This window comes from Triturus cristatus, chromosome 1_1 (assembly GCF_964204655.1).
Source record: "Triturus cristatus chromosome 1_1, aTriCri1.1, whole genome shotgun sequence".
NCBI lineage: Eukaryota > Metazoa > Chordata > Amphibia > Caudata > Salamandridae > Triturus > Triturus cristatus.
In genome coordinates this window covers 721,367,087-721,384,617 of record NC_140579.1, presented here as the reverse complement: position 1 = coordinate 721,384,617, position 17,531 = coordinate 721,367,087, and positions in this window count along the sequence as shown.

The following is a 17,531-nucleotide window of genomic DNA, read 5'->3' as shown; positions in this document are numbered from 1 at the left end:
TGTAGGCGGTCTTGCTGGGAATGGTGTTTCAGGATTTAGGGCAGTGCAGTGGTGTTTGGGCAGTGTAGGGTGTCGTGCTGGGGCTGGTGTTTCAGGGTTTAGGGCAGTGCAGTGGAGTTCGGGCAGTGTAGGGGGTCGTTCTGGGGCTGGTGTTTCAGGGTTTAGGGCAGTGCAATAGTGTTCAGGCAGTGTAGAGGGTCGTGCTGGGGTTGGTGTTTCAGTGATTATGGCAGAGCATTGGATTTCGGGCAGTGTAGGGGGTCGTACTGGGGCAGGTGATCATGATTTAGGGCAGAACAGTGGTGTTCTTGCAGTGTAGGGGGACTTACTGGGGGTGGTGTTTCTTGGATTAGGGCAGTGCAGTGTTGTTCTGACAGTGTAGGGGGTCGTTCTGGGGCTGGTGCTTCAGGGTTTAGGGCAGTGCAGTGGTGTTTGGGCAGTGTAGGGGGTCGCTCTGGGGCTGGTGTTTCAGGGTTTAGGGCAGTGCAATAGTGTTCGGGCAGTGTAGAGGGTTGTGCTGTGGTTGGAGTTTCAGTAATTATGGCAGAGCATTGGTTTTCGGGCAGTGTAGGGGGTCGTACTGGGGCAGGTGATCATGATTTAGTGCAGAACAGTGGTGTTCGGGCAGTGTAGGGGGACTTACTGGGGCTGGTGCTTCAGGGTTTAAGGCAGTGCAGTGGTGTTCGGACAGTGTAGGGGGTCGTGCTGGGGCTGGTGATTCAGGGTTTAGGGCAGTGCAGTGGTGTTCGGGCAGTGTAGGGGGTCATGCTGGGGCTGATGTTTCAGGGTTTAGGGCAGTGCAGTGGTGTTCAGGCAATGTAGGGGGTCTTGCTGGGGTGGTGTTTCAGGGTTTAGGGCTGTGCAGTGGTGTTCGGGCAGTGTAGGGGGTCTTGCTGGGGGTGGTGTTTCCGGGTTTTGGGCAGTGCAGTGGTGTTCGTGCAGTGTAGGGGGTCATGCTGTGACTGATGTTTCAGGGTTTATGGCAATGCAGTGGTGTTCGGGCAGTGTAGGGGGTCGTTCTGGAGCTGGTGTTTCAGGGTTTAGGGCAGTGCAATAGTGTTCGGGCAGTGTAGAGGGTCGTGCTGGGGTTGGAGTTTCAGTGATTATGGCAGTGCATTGGTTTTCGGGCAGTGTAGGGGGTCGTACTGGGGTAGGTGATCATGATTTAGGGCAGAGCAGTGGTGTTCGGGCAGTGTAGGGGGTCATTCTGGGGCTGGTGTTTTAGGGTTTAGGGCAGAGCAGTAGTGTTCGGGCAGTGTAGGCGGTCTTGCTGGGAATGGTGTTTCAGGATTTAGGGCAGTGCAGTGGTGTTTGGGCAGTGTAGGGTGTCGTGCTGGGGCTGGTGTTTCAGGGTTTAGGGCAGTGCAGTGGTGTTCGGGCAGTGTAGGGGGTTGTTCTGGGGCTGGTGTTTCAGGGTTTAGGGCAGTGCAATAGTGCTCGGGCAGTGTAGAGGGTCGTGCTGGGGTTGGAGTTTCAGTGATTATGGCAGATCATTGGTTTTCGGGCAGTGTAGGGGGTCGTACTGGGGCAGGTTATCATGATTTAGGGCAGAACAGTGGTGTTCGGGCAGTGTAGGGGGACTTACTGGGGGTGGTGTTTCATGGATTAGGGCAGTACAGTGGTGTTCGGGCAGTGTAGGGGGTCGTTCTGGGGCTGGTGCTTCAGGGTTTAGGGCAGTACAGTGGTGTTCGGGCAGTGTGGGGGGTCATGCTGGGGCTGGTGATTCAGGGTTTAGGGCAGTGCAGTTGTGATCGGGCAGTGTAGGGGGTCATGCTGGGGCTGGTGTTTCAGGGTTTAGGGCAGTGCAGTGGTGTTCGTGCAGTGTAGGGGTCGTGTTGGGGCTGGTTTTTCAGGGTTTAGGGCAGTGCAGTGGTGTTCGGGCAGTGTAAAGGTGGAACTGGGGCTGGTGTTTTATGGTTCAGGGCAGTGCAGGAGTGTTCAGGCAGTGTAGGGGGTCGTGCTGGGGTTGGAGTTTCAGGAATTATGGCAGAGCAGGGGTTTTCGGGCAGTGTAGGGGTTTGTGCTGGGGCAGGTGATTATGATTTAGGGCGGAGCAGTGGTGTTCGGGCCGTGTAGGGGGTCATTCTGGGGTTGGTGTTTCAGGGTTTAGGGCAGAGCAGTAGTGTTCGGACAGTGTAGGGGGTCTTACTGGGGGTCGTGTTTCAGGGTTTAGGGCAGTGCAATGGTGACAGGGCAGTGTAGGGGGTGTTGCTGGGGGTGGTGTTTCAGGGTTTAGGGCAGTGCAGTGGTGCTCGGGCAGTGTAAGGGGTCATTCTGGGGTTGGTGTTTCAGGGTTTTGGGCAGAGCAGTAGTGTTCGGTCAGTGTAGGGGGTCTTACTGGGGGTGGTGTTTCAGGGTTTAGGGCAGTGCAATGGTGACGTGGCAGTGTAGGGGGTCTTGCTGGGGGTGGTGTTTCAGGGTTTAGGGCAGTGCAGTTGTGTTCAGCCAATGTAGGGGGTCTTGCTGGGGTGGCGTTTCAGGGTTTAGGGCAGTACAGTGGTGTTTGGGCAGTATGGGGGGTTGTCCTGGGGGTGGAGTTTCAGGGTTTAGGGCAGTGCAGTGTTGTTCGGGCAGTGTAGGGGGTCTTGCTGGGAATTGTGTTTCAGGATTTAGGGCAGTGCAGTGGTGTTTGGGCAGTGTAGGGGGTCGTGCTGGGGCTGGTGTTTCAGGGTTTAGGGCAGTGCAGTGGTGTTCGGGCAGTGTAGGGGGTCATTCTGGGGCTGGTATTTCAGGGTTTAGGGAAGTGCAGTAGAGTTCGGGCAGTGTAGGGGGTCGTGCTGGGGTTGGAGTTTCAGGGATTATGGCAGATCAGTGGTTTTCGGGCAGTGTAGGGGGCCGTGCTGGGGCAGGTGTTTCTGAGTTTAGGGCAGTGCAGTGGTGTTCGGGGAGTGTAGGGGTCGTGTTGGGCCTGGTGTTTCAGGGTTTAGGGCAGTGCAGTGGGGTTCGGGCAGTGTAGGTGTAACGCCCTGAACGTCTCAGGATCGTTTAACAGACACGATAATGAGAACGCAACCACTTGTGAAGGTTTAGTTATTTTAATGAAGGCAAAAATAATACAAGGAATAAACAAAGGTTATAGTCACTGGAATCCTCCAGGCTAAGTACGTTACCCGTCCACAGCACGGATGGTCCTAACCGTCCTCTGCATATACGCCGATCCCGGCGTATGCCAACAGAGGGCAGAAATGAAATGGCCGACAATGCCAATCGGTAGGCTGTGAGGGGCACGAAGAGTGTTGGGGAGAATCGAGGAGTCAGGGAAACACCCAGCCGGGGTCTCTACCTGAAGGGAGCAGCCGCTCAACCTCTTCCTCAGACTGCACCGGGACGCGGAGTCACCTCCTGGTGATGCGTCACCGATACCCCAATTACAAGCAAAGAAGACTGAACCGAGAGCAGCCGCTCGATCGATCCTGTGGACTTCCGAGTCTGTAACGCGGCAAACACCTCCTGGTGTGCGTTACAGCTGGCAGTCCCTGTATCTCTGGTCGGGCTGGGAGTTACGACTCCAACCAGCAAAAGCGCCACTGCGCTTTGACTCAGCCGAGTCAAAAAGCGAAGCTCAATGGTTATCCGGTAGAGCTTCCGGGTCCTTCACAGGTGACGATGGGGCAAGACACGGCCCAGGGAGTAACGACTCGACCTACCTCCGTTCTTGCCTTACTGGAGCACCACTCCGGAACACTGCTCTTCACTAAGCAGGTACGTCGGTGTAAACACAATATCCGACAGCGTTGTACCTCCCGGTTCCTCCCTTTATAGGGCGTGTTTTCCTTGAGTTATGTAACAGCTCTCCTGTTTACATAAGGGCGTGTTTTCCTTGAGTTATGTAACAGCTCTCCTGTTTACATAAGGGCGTGTTTTCCTTGAGTTATGTAACAGCTCTCCTGTGTACATAAGGGCGTGTTTTCCTTGAGTTATGTAACAGCTCTCCTGTTTACATAAGGGCGTGTTTTCCTTGAGTTATGTAACAGCTCTCCTGTTTACATAAGGGCGTGAGCGGGTCCAATTGGATAGCATCCAGTCTGGCTTTTACATCGGCTGTTTCTTGCCTGGAGGCAGCCAATTCAATTTGCACGGTCGCTAAAGCAGCCAGCACATCATCAAGTGTTGCCATGTCAGTTATCGACCGGGAGACAGTTAGTGTTATTAAGGTCGGATATTTTGTAACGCCCTGAACGTCTCAGGATCGTTTAACAGACACGATAATGAGAACGCAACCACTTGTGAAGGTTTAGTTATTTTAATGAAGGCAAAAATAATACAAGGAATAAACAAAGGTTATAGTCACTGGAATCCTCCAGGCTAAGTACGTTACCCGTCCACAGCACGGATGGTCCTAACCGTCCTCTGCATATACGCCGATCCCGGCGTATGCCAACAGAGGGCAGAAATGAAATGGCCGACAATGCCAATCGGTAGGCTGTGAGGGGCACGAAGAGTGTTGGGGAGAATCGAGGAGTCAGGGAAACACCCAGCCGGGGTCTCTACCTGAAGGGAGCAGCCGCTCAACCTCTTCCTCAGACTGCACCGGGACGCGGAGTCACCTCCTGGTGATGCGTCACCGATACCCCAATCACAAGCAAAGAAGACTGAACCGAGAGCAGCCGCTCGATCGATCCTGTGGACTTCCGAGTCTGTAACGCGGCAAACACCTCCTGGTGTGCGTTACAGCTGGCAGTCCCTGTATCTCTGGTCGGGCTGGGAGTTACGACTCCAACCAGCAAAAGCGCCACTGCGCTTTGACTCAGCCGAGTCAAAAAGCGAAGCTCAATGGTTATCCGGTAGAGCTTCCGGGTCCTTCACAGGTGACGATGGGGCAAGACACGGCCCAGGGAGTAACGACTCGACCTACCTCCGTTCTTGCCTTACTGGAGCACCACTCCAGAACACTGCTCTTCACTAAGCAGGTACGTCGGTGTAAACACAATATCCGACAGCGTTGTACCTCCCGGTTCCTCCCTCTATAGGGCGTGTTTTCCTTGAGTTATGTAACAGCTCTCCTGTTTACATAAGGGCGTGTTTTCCTTGAGTTATGTAACAGCTCTCCTGTTTACATAAGGGCGTGTTTTCCTTGAGTTATGTAACAGCTCTCCTGTTTACATAAGGGCGTGTTTTCCTTGAGTTATGTAACAGTAGGGGGTCGTGCTGGGGCTGCTGTTTCAGGGTTTAGGGCAGTGCAGTGGTGTTCAGGGAGTGTAGGGGGTCGTGCTAGGGCTGGTGTTTCAGGGTTTAGGGCAGTGCAGTGGTGTTTGGAGAGTGTAGGGGTCGTGTTGGGGCTGGTGTTTCAGGGTTTAGGGCAGTGCAATGATGTTCAAGGAGTGTAAGGGGTCATGCTGTGGCTGGTGTTTCAGGGTTTAGGGCAGTGCAGTGGTGTTCGTGCAGTGTAGGGGGTCATACTGTGGTGTTTCAGGGTTTAGGGCAGTGCAGTGGTGTTCAGGCAGTGTAGAGGTGGAGCTTGGTCTGGTGTTTTATGGTTTAGAGCAGTGTAGCTGTGTTTGGGCAGTGTGGGGGGTCGTTCTGGGGGTGGAGTTTCAGGGTTTAGGGCAGTGCAGTGGTGTTCGGGCAGTGTAAGGGGTCTTGTTGGGAATGGTGTTTCAGGATTTAGGGCAGTGCCGTGGTGTTTGGGCAGTGTAGGGGGTTGTGCTGGGGCTGGTGCTTCAGGGTTTAGGGCAGTGCAGTGGTGTTCGGGCAGTGTAGGGGGTCGTGCCGATGCTGGTGTTGTAGGGTTTATGGCAGTGCAGTGGTGTTCGGGCAGTGTAGAGGGGTCTTACTGGGGTTGGTGTTTCAGGATTTAGGGACAGCAATGGTGTTCGGGCAGTGTAGGGGGTCTTGCTGGGCGTGGAATTTCAGGGTTTAGGGCAGTGCAGTTGTGTTCGGGCAGTGTAGGGGGTCTTGTTGGGAATGGTGTTTCAGGATTTAGGGCAGTGCCGTGGTGTTTGGGCAGTGTAGGGGGTCGTGCTGGGGCTGGTGTTTCAGGGTTTAGGGCAGTGCAGTGGTGTTCGGGCAGTGTAGGGGGTCGTGCCGATGCTGGTGTTGTAGGGTTTATGGCAGTGCAGTGGTGTTCGGGCAGTGTAGAGGGGTCTTACTGGGGTTGGTGTTTCAGGATTTAGGGACAGCAATGGTGTTTGGGCAGTGTAGGGGGTCTTGCTGGGCGTGGAATTTCAGGGTTTAGGGCAGTGCAGGGGTGTTCGGGCAGTGTAGGGGGTCGTGCTGGGGCTGGCGATTTAGGATTTAGGGCAGAGCAATGGTGTTCGGGCAGTATAGGGGGTCGTGCTGGGGGTGGTGTTTCCGGGTTTTGGGCAGTGCAGTGGTGTTCGTGCAGTGTAGGGGGTCATGCTGTTAACGGTGTTTCAGGGTTTATGGCAATGCAGTGGTGTTCGGGCAGCGTAGGTGGTCTTGCTGGGAATGGTGTTTAAGGATTTAGGGCAGTGCAGTGGTGTTTGGCAGTGTAGGGTGTCGTGCTGGGGCTGGTGTTTCAGGGTTTAGGGCAGTGCAGTGGTGTTCGGGCAGTGTAGGGGGTCGTTCTGGGGCTGGTGTTTCAGGGTTTAGGGCAGTGCAATAGTGCTCGGGCAGTGTAGAGGGTCGTGCTGGGGTTGGAGTTTCAGTGATTATGGCAGAGCATTGGTTTTCGGGCAGTGTAGGGGGTCGTACTGGGGCAGGTTATCATGATTTAGGGCAGAACAGTGGTGTTCGGGCAGTGTAGGGGGACTTACTGGGGGTGGTGTTTCATGGATTAGGGCAGTACAGTGGTGTTCGGACAGTGTAGGGGGTCGTTCTGGGGCTGGTGCTTCAGGGTTTAGGGCAGTGCAGTGGTGTTCGGGCAGTGTAGGGGGTCGTGCTGGGGCTGATGATTCAGGGTTTAGGGCAGTGCAGTGGTGTTCGGGCAGTGTAGGGGGTCGTGATGGGGCTGGTGTTTCAGGGTTTAGGGCAGTGCAGTGGTATTCGTGCAGTGTAGGGGTCGTGTTGGGGCTGGTTTTTCAGGGTTTAGGGCAGTGCAGTGGTGTTCGGGCAGTGTAAAGGTGGAACTGGGGCTGGTGTTTCATGGTTCAGGGCAGTGCAGGAGTGTTCAGGCAGTGTAGGGTGTCGTGCTGGGGTTGGAGTTTCAGGGATTATGGCAGAGCAGGGGTTTTCGGGCAGTGTAGGGGTTTGTGCTGGGGCAGGTGATTATGATTTAGGGCAGAACAGTGGTGTTCGGGCAGTGTAGGGGGTCATTCTGGGGTTGGTGTTTCAGGGTTTAGGGCAGAGCAGTAGTGTTCGGACAGTGTAGGGGGTCTTACTGGGGGTGGTGTTTCAGGGTTTAGGGCAGTGCAATGGTGACAGGGCAGTGTAGGGGGTGTTGCTGGGGGTGGTGTTTCAGGGTTTAGGGCAGTGCAGTGGTGCTCGGGCAGTGTAGGGGGTCATTCTGGGGTTGGTGTTTCAGGGTTTTGGGCAGAGCAGTAGTGTTCGGTCAGTGTAGGGGGTCTTACTGGGGTGGTGTTTCAGGGTTTAGGGCAGTGCAGTGGTGTTCGGGCAGTGTAGAGGGGTCTTACTGGGGTTGGTGTTTCAGGATTTAGGGACAGCAATGGTGTTCGGGCAGTGTAGGGGGTCTTGCTGGGCATGGAATTTCAGGGTTTAGGGCAGTGCAGGGGTGTACGGGCAGTGTAGGGGGTCGTGCTGGGGCAGTGCAGGGGTGAACGCGCAGTGTAGGGGGTCGTGCTGGGGGTTGTGTTTCAGAATTTAGGACAGAGAAGTGGTGTTTGGGAAGTGTAGGGGGTCGTGCTGAGGGTGGTGTTTCAGGGTTTAGGGCAGTGGTGTTCGGGCAGGGTAGGGGGTCTTGCTGGGGGTGGTGTTTCAGGGTTTAGGGCAGTGCAGTTGTGTTGAGCCAATGTAGGGGGTCTTGCTGGGGTGGCGTTTCAGGGTTTAGGGCAGTGCAGTGGTGTTTGGGCACTATGGGGGTCGTCCTGGGGGTGGAGTTTCAGGGTTTAGGGCAGTGCAGTGTTGTTCGGGCAGTGTAGGGGGTCTTGCTGGGAATGGTGTTTCAGGATTTAGGGCAGTGCAGTGGTGTTTGGGCAGTGTAGGGGGTCGTGCTGGGGCTGGCGTTTCAGGGTTTAGGGCAGTGCAGTGGTGTTCGGGCAGTGTAGGGGGTCATTCTGGGGCTGGTGTTTCAGGGTTTAGGGCAGTGCAGTAGAGTTCGGGCAGTGTAGGGGGTCGTGCTGGGGTTGGAGTTTCAGGGATTATGGCAGATCAGTGGTTTTCGGGCAGTGTAGGGGGTCGTGCTGGGGCAGGTGTTTCAGGGTTTAGGGCAGTGCAGTGGTGTTCGGGGAGTGTAGGGGTCGTGTTGGGCCTGGTGTTTCAGGGTTTAGGGCAGTGCAGTGGGGTTCGGGCAGTGTAGGGGGTTGTGCTGGGGCTGCTGTTTCAGGGTTTAGGGCAGTGCAGTGGTGTTCAGGGAGTGTAGGGGGTCGTGCTGGGGCTGGTGTTTCAGGGTTTAGGGCAGTGCAGTGGTGTTTGGAGAGTGTAGGGGTCGTGTTGGGGCTGGTGTTTCAGGGTTTAGGGCAGTGCAATGATGTTCAAGGAGTGTAGGGGGTCATGCTGTGGCTGGTGTTTCAGGGTTTAGGGCAGTGCAGTGGTGTTTGTGCAGTGTAGGGGGTCATACTGTGGTGTTTCAGGGTTTAGGGCAGTGCAGTGGTGTTCAGGCAGTGTAGAGGTGGAGCTTGGTCTGGTGTTTTATGGTTTAGTGCAGCGGTGTTTGGGCAGTGTGGGGGGTCGTTCTGGGGGTGGAGTTTCAGGGTTGAGGGCAGTGCAGTGGTGTTCGGGCAGTGTAGGGGGTCTTGTTGGGAATGGTGTTTCAGGATTTAGGGCAGTGCCGTGGTTTTTAGGCAGTGTAGGGGGTTGTGCTGGGGCTGGTGTTTCAGGGTTTAGGGCAGTGCAGTGGTGTTCGGGCAGTGTAGAGGGGTCTTACTGGGGTTGGTGTTTCAGGATTTAGGGACAGCCATGGTGTTCGGGCAGTGTAGGGGGTCTTGCTGGGCATGGAATTTCAGGGTTTAGGGCAGTGCAGGGGTGTACGGGCAGTGTAGGGGGTCGTGCTGGGGCTGGCGGTTTAGGATTTAGGGCAGAGCAATGGTGTTCTGGCAGTATAGGGGGTCGTGCTGGGGGTTGTGTTTCAGAATTTAGGACAGAGAAGTGGTGTTTGGGAAGTGTAGGGGGTCGTGCTGAGGGTGGTGTTTCAGGGTTTAGGGCAGTGGTGTTCGGGCAGGGTAGGGGGTCTTACTGGGGGAGGTGTTTCAGGGTTTAGGGCAGTGCAGTGGTGTTCGGACAGTGTCGGGTGTCTTGCTCGGGGGGTGTTTCAGTGTTTAGGGCATTGGTGTTCGGGCAGTGTAGGGGGTCTTGCTTGGGGTGGTGTTTTAGTGTTTAGGGCAGTGGTGTTTGGGCAGTGAAGGGGGTCTTGCTGGGGGCGGTGTTTCAGGTTTTAGGGCAGTGCAGTGTTGTTTGGGCAGTGTGTGGGGTCTTGCTGGAGGTGGTGATTCAGGGTTTAGGGCAGTGCAGTGGTGTTCGGGCAGTGTGGGGGTCGTGCAGGGGGTGATGTTTCAGGGTTTAGGGCAGTGCAATGGTGTTCGGGCAGTGTAGAGGGTCGTACTGGGGCTGGTGTTTCAGGGTTTAGGGCAGTGCAGTGGTGTCCGGGTAGTGTAGGGGGTCGTGCTGGGGGTAGTGTTTCAGGTTTAGGGCAGTGTAGTGGTGTTCGGGCAGGGTAGGTGTCTGCTGGGGCTGGTGCTTCAGGGTTTATGGCAGTGCAGTGGTGTTCCCGCACTGTAGGGGGCCTTGCTGGGGCTGGTGTTTCATGGATTAGGGCAGTGCAGTGGTGTTCGGGCAGTGTAGGGGGTCATGCTGGGGCTGGTGCTTCAGGGTTTAGGGCAGGGCAGTGGTGTTCGGACAGTGTAGGGGGTCGTGCTGGGGCTGGTGTTTCAGGGTTTAGGGCAGTGCAGTGTTCGGGCAGTGTAGGCTGTCGTGCTGTTGCTGGTGTTTCAGGGTTTAGGTTAGTGCAGTGGGGTTTGGGTAGTGTAGGGGGTCGTGCTGGGGCTGGTGCTTCAGGGTTTAGGGCAGTGCAGTGGTTTTCAGGAAGTATAGGGTGTCTTGCTGGGGTAGTGTTTCAGGTTTTAGGGCAGTGTAGTGGTGTTCGGGCAGGGTAGGGGGTCGTGCTGGGGCTGGTGTTTCAGGGTTTATGGCAGTGCAGTGGTGTTCCCGCACTGTAGGGGGTCGTGCTGTGGCTGGTGTTTCATGAATTAGGGCAGTGCAGTGGTGTTCGGGTAGTGTAGGGGGTCGTGCTGGGGGTAGTGTTTCAGGTTTAGGGCAGTGTAGTGGTGTTCGGGCAGGGTAGGTGTCTGCTGGGGCTGGTGCTTCAGGGTTTATGGCAGTGCAGTGGTGTTCCCGCACTGTAGGGGGCCTTGCTGGGGCTGGTGTTTCATGGATTAGGGCAGTGCAGTGGTGTTCGGGCAGTGTAGGGGGTCATGCTAGGGCTGGTGCTTCAGGGTTTAGGGCAGTGCAGTGGTGTTCGGGCAGTGTAGGGGGTCATGCTGGGGCTGGTGTTTCAGGGTTTAGGGCAGTGCAGTGGTGTTCGGGGAGTGTAGGGGTCGTGTTGGGGCTGGTGTTTCAGGGTTTAGGGCAGTGCAATGATGTTCGGGGAATGTAGGGGGTCATGCTGGGGCTGGTGCTTCAGGGTTTTCGTAAGTGCAGTGGTGTTCGTGCAGTGTAGGGGGTCATGCTGTGACTGGTGTTTCAGGGTTTATGGCAGTGCAGTGGTGTTCGGGCAGTGTAGAGGTGGAGCTGGGGCTGGTGTTTTATGGTTTAGGGCAGTGCAGCAGTGTTTGGGCAGTGTGGGGGGGGTCATCCTGGGGGTGGAGTTTCAGGGTTTAGGGCAGTGCACTGGTGTTCGGGCAGTGTAGGCGGTCTTGCTGGGAATGGTGTTTCAGGATTTAGGGCAGTGCAGTGGTGTTTGGGCAGTGTAGGGTGTCGTGCTGGGTCTGGTGTTTCAGGGTTTAGGGCAGTGCAGTGGTGTTCGGGCAGTGTAGGGGGTCGTTCTGGGGCTGGTGTTTCATGGTTTAGGGCAGTGCAATAGTGTTCAGGCAGTGTAGAGGGTCGTGCTGGGGTTGGTGTTTCAGTGATCATGGCAGAGCATTGGTTTTCGGGCAGTGTAGGGGGTCGTACTGGGGCAGGTGATCATGATTTAGGGCAGAACAGTGGTGTTCTTGCAGTGTAGGGGGACTTACTGGGGGTGGTGTTTCATGGATTAGGGCAGTGCAGTGGTGTTCGGACAGTGTAGGGGGTCGTTCTGGGGCTGGTGCTTCAGGGTTTAGGGCAGTGCAGTGGTGTTTGGGCATTGTAGGGGGTCATTCTGGGGCTGGTGTTTCAGGGTTTAGGGCAGTGCAATAGTGTTCGGGCAGTGTAGAGGGTCATGCTGGGGTTGGAGTTTCAGGCTTTAGGGCAGTGCAGTGGTTTTCAGGAAGTATAGGGTGTCTTGCTGGGGGTAGTGTTTCAGGTTTTAGGGCAGTGTAGTGGTGTTCGGGCAGGGTAGGGGGTCGTGCTGGGGCTGGTGTTTCAGGGTTTATGGCAGTGCAGTGGTGTTCCCGCACTGTAGGGGGCCTTGCTGGGGCTGGTGTTTCATGGATTAGGGCAGTGCAGTGGTGTTCGGGCAGTGTGGGGGGTCGTGTTAGGGCTGGTGCTTCAGGGTTTAGGGCAGTGCAGTGGTGTTCGGGCAGTGTAGGGGGTCGAGCTGGGGCGGGTGTTTCAGGGGTTAGGGCAGTGCAGTGGTGTTCGGGTCGTGTAGGGGTTGTGTTGGGGCTGGTGTTTCAGGGTTTAGGGCAGTGCAATGATGTTCGGGGAATGTAGGGGGTCAGGCTGGGGCTGGTGTTTCAGGGTTTTGGGAAGTGCAGTGGTGTTCGTGCAGTGTAGGGGGTCATGCTGTGACTGGTGTTTTAGGGTTTATGGCAGTGCAGTGGTGTTCGGGCAGTGTAGAGGTGGAGCTGGGGCTGGTGTTTTATGGTTTAGGGCAGTGCAGCAGTGTTTGGGCAGTGTGGGGGGGTCATCCTGGGGGTGGAGTTTCAGGGTTTAGGGCAGTGCACTGGTGTTCGGGCAGTGTAGGCGGTCTTGCTGGGAATGGTGTTTCAGGATTTAGGGCAGTGCAGTGGTGTTTGGGCAGTGTAGGGTGTCGTGCTGGGGCTGGTGTTTCAGGGTTTAGGGCAGTGCAGTGGTGTTCAGGCAGTGTAGGGGGTCGTTCTGGGGCTGGTGTTTCAGGGTTTAGGGCAGTGCAATAGTGTTCGGGCAGTGTAGAGGGTCGTGCTGGGGTTGGTGTTTCAGTGATTATGGCAGAGCTTTGGTTTTCGGGCAGTGTAGGGGGTTGTACTGGGGCAGGTGATCATGATTTAGGGCAGAACAGTGGTGTTCTTGCAGTGTAGGGGGACTTACTGGGGGTGGTGTTTCATGGATTAGGGCAGTGCAGTGGTGTTCGGACAGTGTAGGGGGTCGTTCTGGGGCTGGTGCTTCAGGGTTTAGGGCAGTGCAGTGGTGTTCGGGCAGTGTAGGGGGTCGCTCTGGGGCTGGTGTTTCAGGGTTTAGGGCAGTGCAATAGTGTTCGGGCAGTGTAGAGGGTCGTGATGGGGTTGGAGTTTCAGTGATTATGGCAGAGCATTGGTTTTCGGGCAGTGTAGGGGGTCGTACTGGGGCAGGTGATCATGATTTAGGGCAGAACAGTGGTGTTCGGGCAGTGTAGGGGGACTTACTGGGGGTGGTGTTTCATGGATTAGGGCAGTGCAGTGGTGTTCGGACAGTGTGGGGGGTCGTTCTGGGGCTGGTGCTTCAGCGTTTAAGGCAGTTCAGTGGTATTGGGGCAGTGTAGGGGGTCGTGCTGGGGCTGGTGATTCAGGGTTTAGGGCAGTGCAGTGGTGTTCGGGCAGTGTAGGGGGTCATGCTGGGGCTTCTGTTTCAGGGTTTAGGGCAGTGCAGTGGTGTTCAGGCAATGTAGGGGGTCTTGCTGGGGTGGCGTTTCAGGGTTTAGGGCAGTGCAGTGGTGTTCGGGCAGTGTAGGGGGTCTTGCTGGGGGTGGTGTTTCCGGGTTTTGGGCAGTGCAGTGGTGTTCGTGCAGTGTAGGGGGTCATGCTGTGACTGGTGTTTCAGGGTTTATGGCAATGCAGTGGTGTTCGGGCAGTGTAGAGGTGGAGCTGGGGCTGGTGTTTTATGGTTTAGGGCAGTGCAGCAGTGTTTGGGCAGTGTGGGGGGTCATCCTGGGGGTGGAGTTTCAGGGTTTAGGGCAGTGCAGTGGTGTTCGGGCAGTGTAGGCGGTCTTGCTGGGAATGGTGTTTCAGGATTTAGGGCAGTGCAGTGGTGTTTGGGCAGTGTAGGGTGTCGTGCTGGGGCTGGTGTTTCAGGGTTTAGGGCAGTGCAGTGGTGTTCGGGCAGTGTAGGGGGTCGTTCTGGGGCTGGTGTTTCAGGGTTTAGGGCAGTGCAATAGTGTTCGGGCAGTGTAGAGGGTCGTGCTGGGGTTGGAGTTTCAGTGATTATGGCAGAGCTTTGGTTTTCGGGCAGTGTAGGGGGGTCGTACTGGGGCAGGTGATCATGATTTAGGGCAGAACAGTGGTGTTCGGGCAGTGTAGGGGGACTTACTGGGGGTGGTGTTTCATGGATTAGGGCAGTACAGTGGTGTTCGGACAGTGTAGGGGGTCGTTCTGGGGCTGGTGCTTCAGGGTTTAGGGCAGTGCAGTGGTGTTCGGGCAGTGTAGGGGGTCGTGCTGGGGCTGGTGATTCAGGGTTTAGGGCAGTGCAGTGGTGTTCGGGCAGTGTAGGGGGTCGTGCTGGGGCTGGTGTTTCAGGGTTTAGAGCAGTGCAGTGGTGTTCGTGCAGTGTAGGGGTCGGGTTGGGGCTGGTTTTTCAGGGTTTAGGGCAGTGCAGTGGGGTTCGGGCAGTGTAAAGGTGGAACTGGGGCTGGTGTTTTATGGTTCAGGGCAGTGCAGGAGTGTTGAGGCAGTGTAGGGGGTCGTGCTGGGGTTGGAGTTTCAGGGATTATGGCAGAGCAGGGGTTTTTGGGCAGTGTAGGGGTTTGTGCTGGGGCAGGTGATTATGATTTAGGGCAGAGCAGTGGTGTTCAGGCAGTGTAGGGGGTCATTCTGGGGTTGGTGTTTCAGGGTTTAGGGCAGAGCAGTAGTGTTCGGACAGTGTAGGGGGTCTTACTGGGGGTGGTGTTTCAGGGTTTTGGGCAGTGCAATGGTGACAGGGCAATGTAGGGGGTGTTGCTGGGGGTGGTGTTTCAGGGTTTAGTGCAGTGCAGTGGTGCTCGGGCAGTGTAGGGGGTCATTCTGGGGTTGGTGTTTCAGGGTTTTGGGCAGAGCAGTAGTGTTCGGTCAGTGTAGGGGGTCTTACTGGGGGTGGTGTTTCAGGGTTTAGGGCAGTGCAATGGTGACGGGGCAGTGTAGGGGGTCTTGCTGGGGGTGGTGTTTCAGGGTTTAGGGCAGTGCAGTTGTGTTCAGCCAATGTAGGGGGTCTTGCTGGGGTGGCGTTTCAGGGTTTAGGGCAGTGCAGTGGTGTTTGGGCAGTATGGGGGGGGTCGTCCTGGGGGTGGAGTTTCAGGGTTTAGGGCAGTGCAGTGTTGTTCGGGCAGTGTAGGGGGTCTTGCTGGGAATGGTGTTTCAGGATTTAGGGCAGTGCAGTGGAGTTTGGGCAGTGTAGGGGGTCGTGCTGGGGCTGGTGTTTCAGGGTTTAGGGCAGTACAGTGGTGTTCGGGCAGTGTAGGGGGTCATTCTGGGACTGGTGTTTCAGGGTTTAGGGCAGTGCAGTAGAGTTCGGGCAGTGTAGGGTGTCGTGCTGGGGTTGGAGTTTCAGGGATTATGGCAGATCAGTGTTTTTCGGGCAGTGTAGGGGGTCGTGCTGGGGCAGGTGTTTCAGGGTTTAGGGCAGTGCAGTGGTGTTCGGGGAGTGTAGGGGTCGTGTTGGGCCTGGTGTTTCAGGGTTTAGGGCAGTGCAGTGGGGTTCGGGCAGTTGTAGGGGGTCGTGCTGGGGCTGCTGTTTCAGGGTTTAGGGCAGTGCAGTGGTGTTCAGGGAGTGTAGGGGGTCGTGCTGGGGCTGGTGTTTCAGGGATTAGGGCAGTGCAGTGGTGTTTGGAGAGTGTAGGGGTCGTGTTGGGGCTGGTGTTTCAGGGTTTAGGGCAGTGCAATGATGTTCAAGGAGTGTAGGGGGTCATGCTGTGGCTGGTGTTTTAGGGTTTAGGGCAGTGCAGTGGTGTTCGTGCAGTGTAGGGGGTCATACTGTGGTGTTTCAGGGTTTAGGGTAGTGCAGTGGTGTTCAGGCAGTGTAGAGGTGGAGCTTGGTTGGGTGTTTTATGGTTTAGAGCAGTGCAGCGGTGTTTGGGCAGTGTGGGGGGTCGTTCTGGGGGTGGATTTTCAGGGTTTAGGGCAGTGCAGTGGTGTTCGGGCAGTGTAGGGGGTCTTGTTGGGAATGGTGTTTCAGGATTTAGGGCAGTGCCGTGGTGTTTGGGCAGTGTAGGGGGTTGTGCTGGGGCTGGTGTTTCAGGGTTTAGGGCAGTGTAGTGGTGTTCGGGCAGTGTAGGGGGTCGTGCTGAGGTTGGAGTTTCAGGGATTATGCCAAAGCAGTGTTTTTCGGGCAGTGTAGGGGGTCATACTGGGGCAGGTGATCATGATTTAGGGCAGAACAGTGGTGTTCGGGCAGTGTAGGGGGTCTTACTGGGGGTGGTGTTTCATGGATTAGGGCAGTGCAGTGGTGTTCGGACAGTGTAGGGGGTTGTGCTGGGGCTGGCGATTTAGGATTTAGGGCAGAGCAATGGTGTTCGGGCAGCATAGGGGGTCGTGCTGGGGGTTGTGTTTCAGAATTTAGGGCAGAGAAGTGGTGTTCGGGAAGTGTAGAGGGTCGTGCTGAGGGTGGTGTTTCAGGGTTTAGGGCAGTGGTGTTCGGGCAGTGTAGGGGGTCTTGCTGGGGGAGGTGTTTCAGGGTTTAGGGCAGTGCAGTGTTGTTCGGGCAGTGTAGGGGGTCTTGCTGGAGGTGGAGATTCAGGGTTTAGGGCAGTGCAGTGGTGTTCGGGCAGTGTGGGGGTCGTGCAGTGGGTGATGTTTCAGGGTTTAGGGCAGTGCAATGGTGTTCGGGGAGTGTAGGGGTCGTGTTGGGGCTGGTTTTTCAGGGTTTAGGGCAGTGCAATGATGTTCGAGGAGTGTAGGAGGTCATGCTGGGGCTGGTGTTTCAGGGTTTAGGGCAGTGCAGTGGTGTTCAGGCAGTGTAGGGGGTCTTACTGGGGGTGGTGTTTCAGGGTTTAGGGCAGTGCAATGGTCACAGGGGAGTGTAGGGGGTCTTGCTGGGGCTGGTGTTTCAGGGTTTATGGCAGTGCAATGGTGACAGGGTAGTGTAGGGGGTCTTGCTGGGGCTGGTGTTTCAGGGTTTAGGGGAGTGCAGTGTTCGGGCAGTGTAGGTGGTCATGCTGTTGCTGGTGTTTCAGGGTTTAGGTCAGTGCAGTGGGGTTCGGGCAGTGTAGGGGGTCGTGCTGGGGCTGCTGTTTCAGGGTTTAGGGCAGTTCAGTGGTGTTCGGGGAGTGTAGGGGGTCGTGCTGGGGCTGGTGTTTCAGGGTTTAGGGCAGTGCAGTGGTGTTCGGGGAGTGTAGGGGTCGTGTTGGGGCTGGTGTTTCGAGGTTTAGGTCAGTGCAGTGGGGTTCGGGCAGTGTAGGGGGTCGTGCTGGGGCTGCTGTTTCAGGGTTTAGGGCAGTGCAGTGGTGTTCAGGGAGTGTAGGGGGTCGTGCTGGGGCTGGTGTTTCAGGGTTTAGGGCAGTGCAGTGGTGTTTGGGGAGTATAGGGGTCGTGTTGGGGCTGGTGTTTCAGGGTTTAGGGCAGTGCAATGATGTTCGAGGAGTGTAGGGGGTCATGCTGTGGCTGGTGTTTCAGGGTTTAGGGCAGTGCAGTGGTGTTCGTGCAGTGTAGGGGGTCATACTGTGGTGTTTCACGGTTTAGGGCAGTGCAGTGGTGTTCAGGCAGTGTAGAGGTGGAGCTGGGGCTGGTGTTTTATGGTTTAGAGCAGTGCAGCGGTGTTTGGGCAGTGTGGGGGGTCGTTCTGGGGGTGGAGTTTCAGGGTTTAGGGCAGTGCAGTGGTGTTCGGGCAGTGTAGGGGGTCTTGTTGGGAATGGTGTTTCAGGATTTAGGGCAGTGCAGTGGTGTTTTGGCAGTGTAGGGGGTTGTGCTGGGGCTGGTGTTTCAGGGTTTAGGGCAGTGTAGTGGTGTTCGGGCAGTGTAGGGGGTTGTGCTGGGGTTGGAGTTTCAGGGATTATGGCAGAGCAGTGGTGTTTGGGCAGTGTAGGGGGCATGCTGTGGCAGGTGATTATGGGCAGAGCAGTGGTGTTCGGGCAGTGTAGGGGGTCGTGCTGGGGCTGGTGTTTCAGGGTTTAGGGCAGAGCAGTGGTGTTCGGGCAGTGTAGGGGGTCGTTCTGGGGCTGGTGCTTCAGGGTTTAGGGCAGTGCAATAGTGTTCAGGCAGTGTAGAGGGTCGTGCTGGGGTTGGAGTTTCAGTGATTATGGC